At 46.0% G+C, this 12387-nt stretch overlaps 1 long non-coding RNA gene across 1 annotated transcript; it reads right to left on the minus strand.

The window, feature by feature from the left end:
• Positions 1-682: 682 nt before the first annotated feature.
• Positions 683-12296, minus strand: LOC144289721 (uncharacterized). The gene is made up of 3 exons (XR_013357631.1): positions 12028-12296; positions 2676-2727; positions 683-2199 (listed from the first exon to the last, which is right to left on the minus strand). It is a non-coding gene; the product is annotated as an uncharacterized LOC144289721 (long non-coding RNA).
• Positions 12297-12387: the final 91 nt, after the last annotated feature.

Consider the following 12387-nt stretch of genomic DNA (forward strand, 5'->3'; position numbering starts at 1 on the left):
TACTCTGGCTTTCTTTTTAACCAGGATCCTGTTGTCCCCAATCAGAGCCAATAATAGCTAACATATTTTTAAGTCTTCTCTGTGCAGGCACAGTGCAAAGCACTCTGCATGCATTAGCTCATTTAATTCTCATTTATTAAGGAGGCACAGAGAGGTTCAGTGACTTGCCCAAAGTAACACAGCTAATAAGTGGGGGAACTGGGATTTGAACCTGGACAGTCTGACCCCAGAACCCACATTCTTAAACCTGTAGAGTGTAAATGAGGTAAGAGATAGCTAGTTTCCCCAAACGCCCATGTTCTTGGCTTTAGTGTGGGGCCAGCTAGTTCACTATCACTGCAGTGGAGCCAAAAAAACCTTTTCAGCTCCCCAACTAAGAAATGAACATTGAATCACAGCGCCCCCTAGCTTACATAGCAATTCTGATTGCTCACTCGAGGGTCAAGCTGGTGCACAGAAATTTAAGACAAACCTTTATTAGGTACCCACATTATGGCAAGCCCTACTGTCGGGCACTGGGGATAAAGAGCAGAATGGTTTCCACCTTCCAGGAATTCCTTCCAAGTCAGGAGAGCCAGAGCCAGAAGTTGTGTTGGAATAACGAGAGCTAAGATCTGGTGGAAGATGTGGATGCAGAGCCCCTGGGACCCTGTGGGGGAAGGGATTTTCACAAGATCAGGAAAATGCTTCAGCTCTCCTCAGGCCCCCTACCCTGATGCCATGGTGAGCCCTCCTGCCTGGTCCCAGTGCCTTGGCCCTTCCTCCAAACTTTGGCGCTTGCAACTTACGTGTCTCCCTGCCTCTTCCCTCAGTATGCTCCCCTGTGGCTGCTTAGCTAATCTCAGAGCCTCATTCAAAGCCAGGGGCTAATAACTCCTGAATTTTTAACAAGAGTTCTCATGCTGTAAACCAGGGATCACAAACATGAACGGCTGAGGGTCAGGGAGATAATGTCAGTGAACTAAGCAGGCCAATATTTGCATGTTAAACATGCAGGAATATCCTTTACTCCCACAAAGACAGACTCTCCCCTATTTTTTTCTGAAACACATTGTCTTCCAGAATGATTTTTCTCTTTTCTTTTCACTTTTAATAAAAATCAAATACAGAAAAATATTTCTTCAGCAGAAGAAAAATGACAGTACATGGTGATAAAGGCTTACTTTCACATGGAAGACTAAAGGGGCTGGTGACTTAGGCTGCCCCAGAAGCAGGTTCTGAGAGTAGGATTTGAGAGCAGGTAGTTTATTTGGAAGATGACTCTGGGACATGTTGGGAGGGAACTGGGAACCAGGACAGAGAAGGGAAGGCAGCCAGTCAATAAAAGGGGCATTATGGAGTGAGTTCCCGCTCTGGACAGCTGGGACGCAACCTCTGGGAAAGGTGCCCTCCAGGTATCCCATCTAAAAATGGGAAACTGGGATATTTATACATCAACTCCTATCAGTTGTTGTTTAGGGTCTTTTGGAGGTAGTAGTGCTTTCACTCTCTAGCCCCTCTGGCTAGGCAGTTTTCAGAGGACCAGAGAAAGCCCTCAGGCAAAGAGACATAAGTTCTGGGACTTAGAAGTCAGGTCATTGGGCCCCAAATCAGCGAGACCCAAGGGTACAACAATGTGTGTGACAGGCATGGACCATGATGAACTGAAGCAGGCTAGCAGCCGAATGTTTCCAAGCAAGAATGTGGCCCAAGGTTGCCAGACCTTCTGATTTCTCAAGAAAAGCTGAACATTTCGATTTTTAGGTGAAACTTCTCAATTCTCAAAATGTTGACAACAAATCTAAAATTTTAAAAATCCACCGTAGGAATAAATCAAAGCATGCCTGTGGGCTGGATCTGGTTTACAAGTGGCCAGATTATGAAATCTGATCTATCTATCCTAAAGGTAGATCAGATCTTGGCTCCAGATGGTTTTTGCTCAAGGCAAGTTGTAAAGATGAATTCGGAGAAGGTAAAGTGGTTGTATTAGTTAGGGAGTAGAGCAAATTGATGTAGTAAGAGACTCCTCCAGTAGAGAATTTGTAACCAGACAGAAGTGTGTTTCTTTCTCATGCAACATGAGAAGTAGGTGGATGGTCCAGGACAGCTGGGTTGCATGAAGTTGTCCAGAGACCCAGGTTCCTTCTATCTTGTTGCTCAGTTCATTGTCTTCATCTATGTGGTCAGGGCCAGCTAACCAGCACCTTATTCACATTCTAGCTAGTAGGGAAGAGAAAAGAGAAGCCCAGTCAGTCTCAGTAAGTACACAGTTCACTTCTTCTCACATCCCATTGGTGAGAACTTCACCACATGGTCATCTTTAAGGGATGCTCAGAAATGTAGTCTCTCTCATTGGCCATCTGTTCAGTGTACAGTTGGTGTGTTTGTGAGGATTGTATAATTATAGAATTAGAGGAGGGCTGATATTAGGGAACAGTGAGAAGCCTCTGCCACATTGAGGGGAGGATCTGGAAAAGAGATTGAACTTCAAGCCACATTGAGGCAGGATCTAACCGGGGGAGATTTTTTTCCCCACAGGAATGAGGAAAGTCTGGCTTTCCTCATTAGCTCTCTTTGTTTTGCATTGGTCAGTCATGAAACCTTAGAAGAAACCCTCTGAAACCTTAAGAGAAGATTAGCCCAACCTGGGAAAAGTCCATTATAATGTGAAAGAAGCAAACATAATAAGCACCTACCAGATACAAGGGGCTTTCACATATGGGATCTCAGGTAATCTTCACAATTATCCTATGAAAACAGTATTATTATTATTTCCTCACTTTGCAGAAGAAAAACTGAGGACCAAAGAAGCAGGTTGACATTCAGGCTCTCTCACTAGGGTTAGAGCATGGGCACTGACCAATCAGAGCTGCCGTACAGATTTGTCCCATCTAAGAAGTAAAGGGCCTTGGCCAGGTTTTGAAATAAGGCCCATATGACTGCAAAGCTCACATTCTTTTCACTGCAATCTGATTTCCTTACACCAGCTGCTTCCCCAGAGACAGCAACAGCAAATCTACTGGGTTGTTGAGAGGGTAAACAAACCGTGATGAATGAATCTCCTCTCCTAATATGAATGCCTTATTGTTGTTATTCCTCATGCCCTGACAGAGTATTTACAGCCTCTGCTGCTGCTCTGCTTCTATCTGGTGGATTAAGGAAACTCAGAACGCCAGGCCCCAGCAGAAAGTTACAACTGGGATTTGAGTTAATGAAGAGTTGAAGGTTCAGCAAGTGGCACTTGGCTTCACTATTAACCTGGACAAGGCCATTAACTCTCCTGTAATTAATTGGCTTCTTCCCTGACACCCTATTGCCAGAGAAATAGTCATATGGGTGTACCCCACAGTAAGCAAGCCTACCTATGAAAACAGACTTGGTGAAAAGAAAAGTAGAAGATAATCACTTAATTAACTACAAAAGATTTTGTTTTTGCAGAATGGGATTTCTGTATATCTAGTTTCCAAATAATATTGAAAGTCTGATTCTGGAAGAAGGGGAGGATACAAAGATGCATTCGTTCCCTCCAGGTCCATCTGAGAATGTTCTGGAATAGATTAGATTTCTATTTCTAGATTTCTAAGAACTCTGCGATGATGTATAAGAGGGGACTTGTGAAATCTGAATTAGGTTGGGGGTGGTTTGTGGTGGATACATTCAGGGTAGCTGCCATGCCCTGCCTCTCCTCTGAGTATCTAGTCACTCACAACCCCACTGGAAGAAAGAGGTGAGTCTAAGCAACCATGCCTATACCATGTGACTCTCACACCCCAGCCCTCACCACTAACTGGATCCCAGGTAAACTGAACTGGTATCAATCCATAGGCTCCAACCAACTTCTGCCTTTTAAAAATCTGAACTGAGAAACATACCCCTCCAGTTAGATAATGGTCAGTATTTGGACTAAGAACACAGAGAGGCTGGGCAGCCCGGGTGGCTCAGTGGTTTAGCACCTGCCTTCGGCCCAGGGCGTGATCCTGGAGACCCGCGATCAAGTCCCACGTCAGGCTCCCTGCATGGAGCCTGCTTCTCCTTCTGCCTGTGTCTCTTCCTTTCTCTCTCTCTCTCTGTGTGTCTCTTGTGAATAAATAAATAAAATCTTTAAAATAAAAAAAAGAACACGGAGAAGGAGGTTGAGGGACTCTCATGCCATGTTCACTTTCTTAAGAAAGAGGAACGAGAGTATGCAAGGCTATAAAGGGAAAGGGGAAATGAGCTGACACCCAAGCAGTGGCAGGGCCTGGCTTCCTTAATTTCCTGTTGTTGGGTGTCTGTCCGTGGGATTACCTGTTGCAGCCTTAGAATGAGCATGTTCTCCAAGTTCCCACTCGGGGGATTCCAAACTGGTCCTAGCTTGTCCACCTTGGTCAGAGGTGGAGACCTGTTTTTATGCCACTGCCTGCTTTCAGTAGATCTAAAGGTCCCCATGGCCCCTCTGTCCTGAGAAGCTTTTGTCCTGGCCATTGGTTGGAGAAAGGGTGTTGTCCCTGGGACACATCCTTGCAAAGTGGATGATCAATAGGGTTTGGTGGTCTTTGTCAGATAAGGGAAATGCCTCGATGTCGACTCAAGGAACTCTCAGGTCTTTGGAGCAATGCTGGTAGAGGCTGTGATCTTCATTTCCCCACTGTGCTGCCCTGAGTAAAAGAGGCCTTTGCTGTGTTTCCTGATGGAATAAGCAGCTCAAGTGTGGCTGAGTTGGATTGGGAAGTGAAGGTAGGGAATGCAGTCCTCGGGATGCAGCAGGGATAAATCTGTTGTATACAGAAGGGCTGAGTGAACTGCAGTTAATGACTCGAATGTTAACCCACCCCACTAAGCTTGGGTGGATTTCTGTTACTTGCAACCAAATGTGGTGTGCAACATACAACGTGGTAGTCTGCCCATTGCTTGTCCCTCTCTTCCTTCCTGAAAAAGAAGCCCTATCTGGCTATCCAGGAGCCTTGGAAACACCATATCCAGATTTACTGCATGGCATCAGTAATCCATCAATCAATCAAAATCCATCATGCCTTGGGATTTAGCACTTGTCCTTGGTAAATTCATAGGTCTTTATAGACATAACTAACTTGCATTTCAATATTAAGTTTCTTATCAAGGGGGTTAGCTGTCCCCTTGACCTCTTTATCTGATCCCTTCCTCCTTTTATCTCTTCTGGTTGAGCAGCCTCTCTCGCCAGTCCTTGCCAGTCCTTTACCCTTCCATTAACAGCATTCATTGTGTAGGCTTTGGTGGTACTTGCCATGTGCCAGCCACTGTGGTAAATGATTTACAGAAAACATGCTGTTTAATTGTCACAAACCCCTAGGTGGTAGCTACTAATGATCATCCCCATTTTACAGATGGTGAAATTGAGAGGCTAGGTCACTGATCTGATTCCACTGCCTGAGAGTTTTACCACCTTGCTTTGTTGTCACTCTGGCTTCCCTGGAGTGATAGTGAAATTTCTTCCCTTTATTCTCAGTGGCTGAGGGGGAGAAGGCCCAGGTGTCCTGCCTGGCAGCAGGGCCCCCAGAACTTGGCTTTTCTCTTTCCTCCTTCCCAGCCAGCACAGCTGCCAACCTGGAACGTAGCCCTTTCCAAGAAAGCCCAGGAGAGAAGCCAAATGTTGACTCACCTGCCAGACACAGGGATACCGCAGCCAAGATGCCCCGGGGCCCAGGCAGGAGGATTGGCAGGGCAGGCCCATGGTGGGGCTCAGAGACGCAGCTTTATGGGGCCCTTCAAAGGGCCAGGCCCTCTTTCCTGACTGCTTTAAGTTCCAGCGGCTAAAGAGATCCAGATGGGCTCGTCCCCCTACCCCCCTGCTCCATCCTGCAGCCTTGGAAGTTTCTGAAAGAGACTGTCTCCTCCTCATTTCCATTTGGGTAGCAGAGAGGATTCCAGGAAAGCCCCCATGATTTTCTGCCCACACCTCCCACCCCGGTGTGCACTCCCCACAGGATCCCTAGGACTGAGAATGTAATGGATGACACCACCACAATTAGACCGAGTTACATGATACAGTTAAAAAGGAGGTAATCCTGGTGGTCCCATTCAATCACAAGGGCCCTTTAAAGGCAAAGTTTTCTCTGGCTGGTGGCAGGAGAGCACATGAGAGGCTCAAAGCTGGAAGGTTTGACCCACCCTTTCTGGCTTGGAGATGGAGGGACCCCAGTAGCAAGGGATGCAGGCAGCTTCTAGAAGGTAAGAGCGGCCATCGGCTCACAGCCAGCAGAGAACCAGGGACTTCAGGCCTACAACAGGAAGGAGTTGAATTCTCCCAATGACGAACATGAACTTGCAGGTGGATTCTTCCTTGGAGCCTCCGACAAGAACATGGTCCAATGGGCACTTCGACTTCAACGTTTTAGCCTGAGCAGCAAACCCAGCTGAGGTGCTCCTGGACGGAGACCTACAGAACTGTCTGGTGATGGTGTTGCTTCAAGCTGGTCAATTTGTGCTAATTTGTTACAAAACAATAGGAAACCAATGCACGGGGGATACTTAATAGGCTTCTCAAACTTCACAAGGCTGGCTGTTCCCCCTCAGACCTGCTCTTCATAGCCCTCCCCATCTGGTTGAGGGCAACTGGCTTCTTCTTGGCTCAGGCCCCAAATCTTAAGGTCTGCCTTGACTTCTCTCTTCTTGGAGACCCTATGTTGATCCATCAGCAAATTCTTTTGACTCTCTTTTCGTAAAGTATCCAGCCGTTGATGGTGCTTCACCACCCCGCCCCAGTGTGTTGTCTTTCCTCTCTGCCGTGGCAACTCCCAGGTTTATTGTAGCCATTGGGAGGGAGGGTGTTCCTGGGCTGTGACTGACTCCCCTCCTCCTCAGCTTCAGTGCCTCACCCCTTGGGGCAACTTGATGTGTTCAAATTCAGACACCAAGCCGAGGATGGCAGAAGGGGAGACTTCTATGCTGAGGCCTAACAGGTAAAGGAGGGCAGGACTCAAACTCTGGCCACGCTGGCCTGACAGCTGGCTCTGACAGCTCCCCTATACGTTTCTGGGTAGAACACAGTTATCACCCCGGAGGAGTTCCCAAGCCTGCTTCAAAACCAATTATGCTCAGAAGTCATGCTGTGCACTATTTCCCAGGGATTGGGATTTTATTTATTGTTCAAAGTTTTGAGCCAAGAATGAAAAAATATTGTTGATGATGACTGAGGAATTCCCAGGAGGCCTAGAGGAACTTACAGGCAGCCAGTCTCCTGGAGGGGTTAAGATTCATAGCTGTCAAGTCAGCCAGAGTATGAGTCCAGCTCATCCTTTCTAGTTGGGTTTCTTGGGGCCTCAGTTTCAGTGACAATTAAATGAGATCAGTTTTCTTTCTGTTCAAACCTTTAGCACAGTACCTGGAATACAGTTAGTGCTTATTCAGTGGTGGCTATTATGCTGATATGTTGTCTAGAATTTATTTCTAAAGCTAAAGCATAGATAAGATGTTGCGTGTGCTTGCATGCGCGTGCAAGAATGCGTGTGTGCATGTGTGTGTTAGCTTTCATTGATATTGTAGGGGCAGTTAGCTAACATTTGAAAGATCACAGTCCCACAGTCCAGAGGAAGTTACCATAAGTGCTCCAATTATCTGTCTTAGCCTAGCACCCATGGGTGTGTTAATTAGCATAATGGATTTCTAACATGGTTTTTCATTGATGAAAATAATGACATTCAGGAAAAGTAGATGGCTAGAAAGGTTTATGGTGTATTTGCTTTGCCTGAACTTTGCAAATGAATCTAGCAAGACCAGTTGCTTGCTCTCTTGGAAAGGCACTGTGCTCGGATGTCCAACCAGTCCAGTGCCTGGTTGTTAAAAGGTTGATTTTATCACCTGCCTGAGTAGGTTAGCTAAATACTGCACTGACAGTACTGTCACATCTGCCTCAAATGAACTTTTCATGTGAGAGGCTGTTGAAGTGTCTAAAAGGACAGCTCCCTGAGATGTCCCCAGGCTCACAGAACGGGTCGAAGGGCTGTGTATGTGTCTGCTTGCTAATCACTGTTCACTTTTTGGTGGAATTCAGGCTGAGATGGGCTCTGTTTGTATCACACCATCTGGTGAGGAGGTCAGAGGAGCAAACCTGTAGCCTCCGTGGACTTCTGACTAGTGGAGCATGTGGACACCACCATCAAATAACTTGTAACTCGAATAGCCAAATTGCTTAGGATGGTTTGCAGTGATTGCTTTCAAATAAGTAAGAGAATTACAGTGGAATCAAGGAATAACTGGTTTCCTATAGCTTAGGAAAGACATGTTATAACAAGAAGTCAGAAAATTGTGAGAATAAACCTCTGTATAGAATGTCCTGGGGGTAGAATTCTAGTACTGTTTTAGATGCAGGTAAAACTTAAAAGAGGGTATGTGCATGTGTGTGTGCACGGGTGGGCACACACACGCATATACACACACAAGCACGTGTAGAATGGAGGAGCAGTTAGATGAGAGGAAGTGAAGAAGGTGAGTGGAGAATTCTGGTACCATTTTTCTCCCAGGAAAAGGAAGGAAAAAAACTTTCTTGGAACTTTCCAGAAGTGGTTTAGCTAATTGAGATGAGCTAGCGTTTGAGCCTTAGACCAGGATTCCAATGCTGCTTCTCTTTCTTTCCAAGTGATTTTAGACAAGTTTCTTAACCTTGCTGAATCTGTTTCATTATTGACAAAATGAATAGAAGCATACTTTGAGTAGTAATTAAGGTGAATGGACTTGAAACCACTTAGCAAAATGAGGCACAGAGTGAGCTTCCAATAAATAGTTGCCTCCCTGGATAGTTAGAGCACCGGGGGTTGTGCACACAGTGTCTAGGTTACACCAGCCAACAGGCATATACATTTCCTACCTAGAACTTAAAACCTAGCTGTGATGATGAACTTCATGGAGGTGTCTCATGAGAATCCTCTGGAGTGTCTGTTAAAAATGCAGGTCCTAAGTGCCATTCAGGAGGTGTCAGGGAATCAGTGGGTAGGGCCAGGAACCTGATTTTCTTGAGGAGGGGGAGGGACAGAGGGAGAGGAAGACAGAGAATCCCCAACAGGCTCCACATCTAGTAGCAGAGCCCACTGCGAGGCTCAGTCTCATAACCCTGAGATCATGACCTGAGTAGAAATCAGGAGTCGAATGCTTAACCCACTGAACCACCCAGGCATGCAGGGGACCCAATTTTTATTTTTTATTTTTTATTTTTTTAAATTTATTTATTTATTTATTTATGATAGTCACACAGAGAGAGAGAGAGAGAGAGAGAGAGAGAGAGAGGGAGAGACACAGGCAGAGGGAGAAGCAGGCTCCATGAACCGGGAGTCCGATGTGGGATTCGATCCTGGGTCTCTAGGATCGCGCCCTGGGCCAAAGGCAGGCGCCAAACCGCTGCGCCACCCAGGGATCCCGGGACCCAATTTTTAAAAAAGATTTTATTTATTTATTTGAGAGAGAGAAAGTGCAGGGAGGAGGGGCAGAGAGAGAAGAGAGAAGCAGACTTCCCAGGGAAGTCTCCCCAGGAGGGAACTGGACATAGGGCTCCATCCTAGGACCCCACAATCATGACCTGAGCCAAGGGCAGACGCTTAGCCGACTGAGTCACCCAGGTGCCCCCGCAGAAACTCGACCTTGTGAAGCTCCCCAGGTGACTCTGATGGGCAGCCAAGTGGGGGAAATACACACCCACAAATTCTCTACTATAGCCTCGGGCTTGAAAAAGGCTCCTTAGTCATATGTCTGACTTGACTGCACCCACATTTGTGGGAGGCACTGCCTACTGCATAGCCTGAGCCACTCCATTGCAATGGGGGCAGGAGAGTTACCCCTTGTTTTGCTTATTTTATAGGCAGTGCTCATCTATCATTATCAGAAACTTCAAAGACCTTGCTGAGCTTGAAATTGACAGGCTATAACTTGCATTACGCAGTCTTCAGTGGCTAAACCCTCTAAACCTGAGTAATGCCCTTCTCTTCAGATCAGGGACTAAGAATGATGAAAATCTAGTCGATGCTGCTATTGTTTGGATGAGATTTTAGACTAATATTTCCTGCTCTCTTCCCCTCCTTAAAATCATGTGTTGTGTCTTCATTTGCCTAAAAAATAATTCCTACTCATTGTAGGAAATGGAGGTAATACAGCTTTGGCACAGAATAGAGTGTGAAAAGATCCTGGGGATAACCATCATGAATGTCTTTGCTGTATTTCCTTCTAGCCTTTTCTCAAGGTATATGAATACAGTGTTATTTTCTCCCCCACAAACTTGAGATAGCATTTGTGTGCTGATTTTTGACCTGCCTTTCTCATGTTTTGTTTTTTTTTAAAGATTGATTTATTTATTTATTTTAGAAGAAGAGAGAAAGAGAGCAACCGAGGGGAGGGGAAAAGGGAGAGAGTCTTCAAGCAGGTTCTTCTGCTGAGTGTGGAACCTGACGAGGGACTTGATCTCACAACCCTTGAGATCACTACCTGAGTGGTGACCAAGAGTCTGGTGCTTAACCAACTGAGCCACCCAGGTGCCCCTCATGTTATAACAGGTTTTAAAGTAAAAAAGTTAGTGATATTTTTTCATGCCAGTAAATAATCCCCTACCACAGTGGTTTTCACAAAGGGGTCCCGCAAAAGCCTCAGGGTTCTTAGGAAGTGCTTAGTGGTCACCTGAGGTGGGGAGGAGGTTGGGGTGCTGGAGGGAACAGCTAAATAGATGGGGCTCCAGCCCCAGAACCCAGTTTTAGTTAAGGCAGCTCCCTGGTTTCTGTCTATCACTGGAGGAGCCATGTAGGTTTGCATCACAAAAAGATTTGGAAGCTTAAAAACTGTGAAAAGCACTGCCCTAAAATCATCACAAAACACTTTCAAAAATCTGGCTTCTGGGATCCCTGGGTGGCGCAGCGGTTTAGCGCCTGCCTTTGGCCCAGGGCGTGATCCTGGAGACCCGGGATTGAATCCCATGTCAGGCTCCTGGTGCATGGAGCCTGCATCTCCCTCTGCCTGTGTCTCTGCCTCTCTCTCTCTCTGTGTGTGACTATCATAAATAAATAAAAATTAAAAAAAAATCTGGCTTCTTTCCTTCCTTTTAAAAAATTTAAATGAAAATGATTCCTTAAAAATTAGAAAACAAATATTTGCTAATTGTTCTTAAAAGCCCAAGTTTTTATTATGTGCTTTTTAAAAAGTAAACAAACAATATATCCAGTACAAGTTTGGTGAAAAACCCATTCTCATATATTCCTACCCCTAAATATCTAAGGAACTCAGTACTGCCCAACTCCAGGGGGCTCTATTCACAAAGAATACCCAGATAAGAGGCACATCTCATTCCAGACTCTTCTGTCAGTATGAATTGCCTTGAGTTGAGGTACTATGGAAACCAACCCTGGGACTAGGATTTGAGTACAAATGGGTTTTTTGTTTTTTTGTTTTTTGGGAAGGTAATGTATCCTACTTTGTGCCTGGTTTATCTGGGACTTGGGGGGTTCCCAGGATGAACGAACTGGTCACTGTATGGTGGGAGGTAATGCCAGGGAGCACTGATCAAGCAAGGAGGAAATGAGATGAGCCAGGAAGAGCAGCTGATAAATAGGTTAGCTCTGTGGACAGCTAGGACTCAGGCCTTTTTGGGACCTGTAGGGAACACTATCAAACACCCATGAGAGGTATCCCACTTGGGGGGCTTTTCTCCACCAACATGAGTCCCTCACTGGCTGATACTGGGAGTGCTAATTCTGACTTGGGCCTGCCCACCTCCCGAAGGCTTGGAAAGGCCTGGGCAGGAAGGCAAAGGCACAGGAATGCCAAGGAACAGGGGCAGAGCAGCAGAGCATCTGTTATGAGACTATTTCTGTGCATATATTTTTTAAAAGCAATAATAAGATCACTTCATTGTTGATTTACTGGCACCTTGATTTATGTAAGGTGTCTAAAGGAAAGCCATTATACGCCACAAATCTAATAATGCAGTCACTTCAAGGGACCAGGCTTGGAACTGCCCTTAGGTTGGTATCCCAAGGCTCAACATGTAAATAACCAGCCTTGGAACCTGATGAAATATAATAATAGTAGTAGTAGTAATAATAATAACAATAATAATACCTCAGATGAGTTCTCTCCTGGATTCATATCAAAACTGCTGCTGAACCATTAGAAGAAACTACTAACAAGGCAAGTCTGGAGACTCTAACTGGTCCAGCGCTGCGGTCAGCCCAACTCCCCCAGGAGCGCGCTAATCCCCGGGACTGACAGCGGCTGGACCAGCCCTGGCGGCGGCCCTGACCACCCTGGAGCCGCCCAGCAGCAGGTGCGTGCAGCCGCGGGCAGCGCTGCCTCCTCCCTCCGCGCTCAGCAGCTTCTAGATTGCTCTGTCTAAACAAGGGAGCAAGGAATAAGTGTTCCTTTTGTAACCGCGTCTCCATGGTTATTTGACACGTGATCGTCTTTTTGGAATTCTTGGCA

The sequence above is a fragment of the Canis aureus genome, chromosome 19 (assembly GCF_053574225.1).
Source record: "Canis aureus isolate CA01 chromosome 19, VMU_Caureus_v.1.0, whole genome shotgun sequence".
In the NCBI taxonomy this organism is placed as follows: Eukaryota; Metazoa; Chordata; class Mammalia; order Carnivora; family Canidae; genus Canis; species Canis aureus.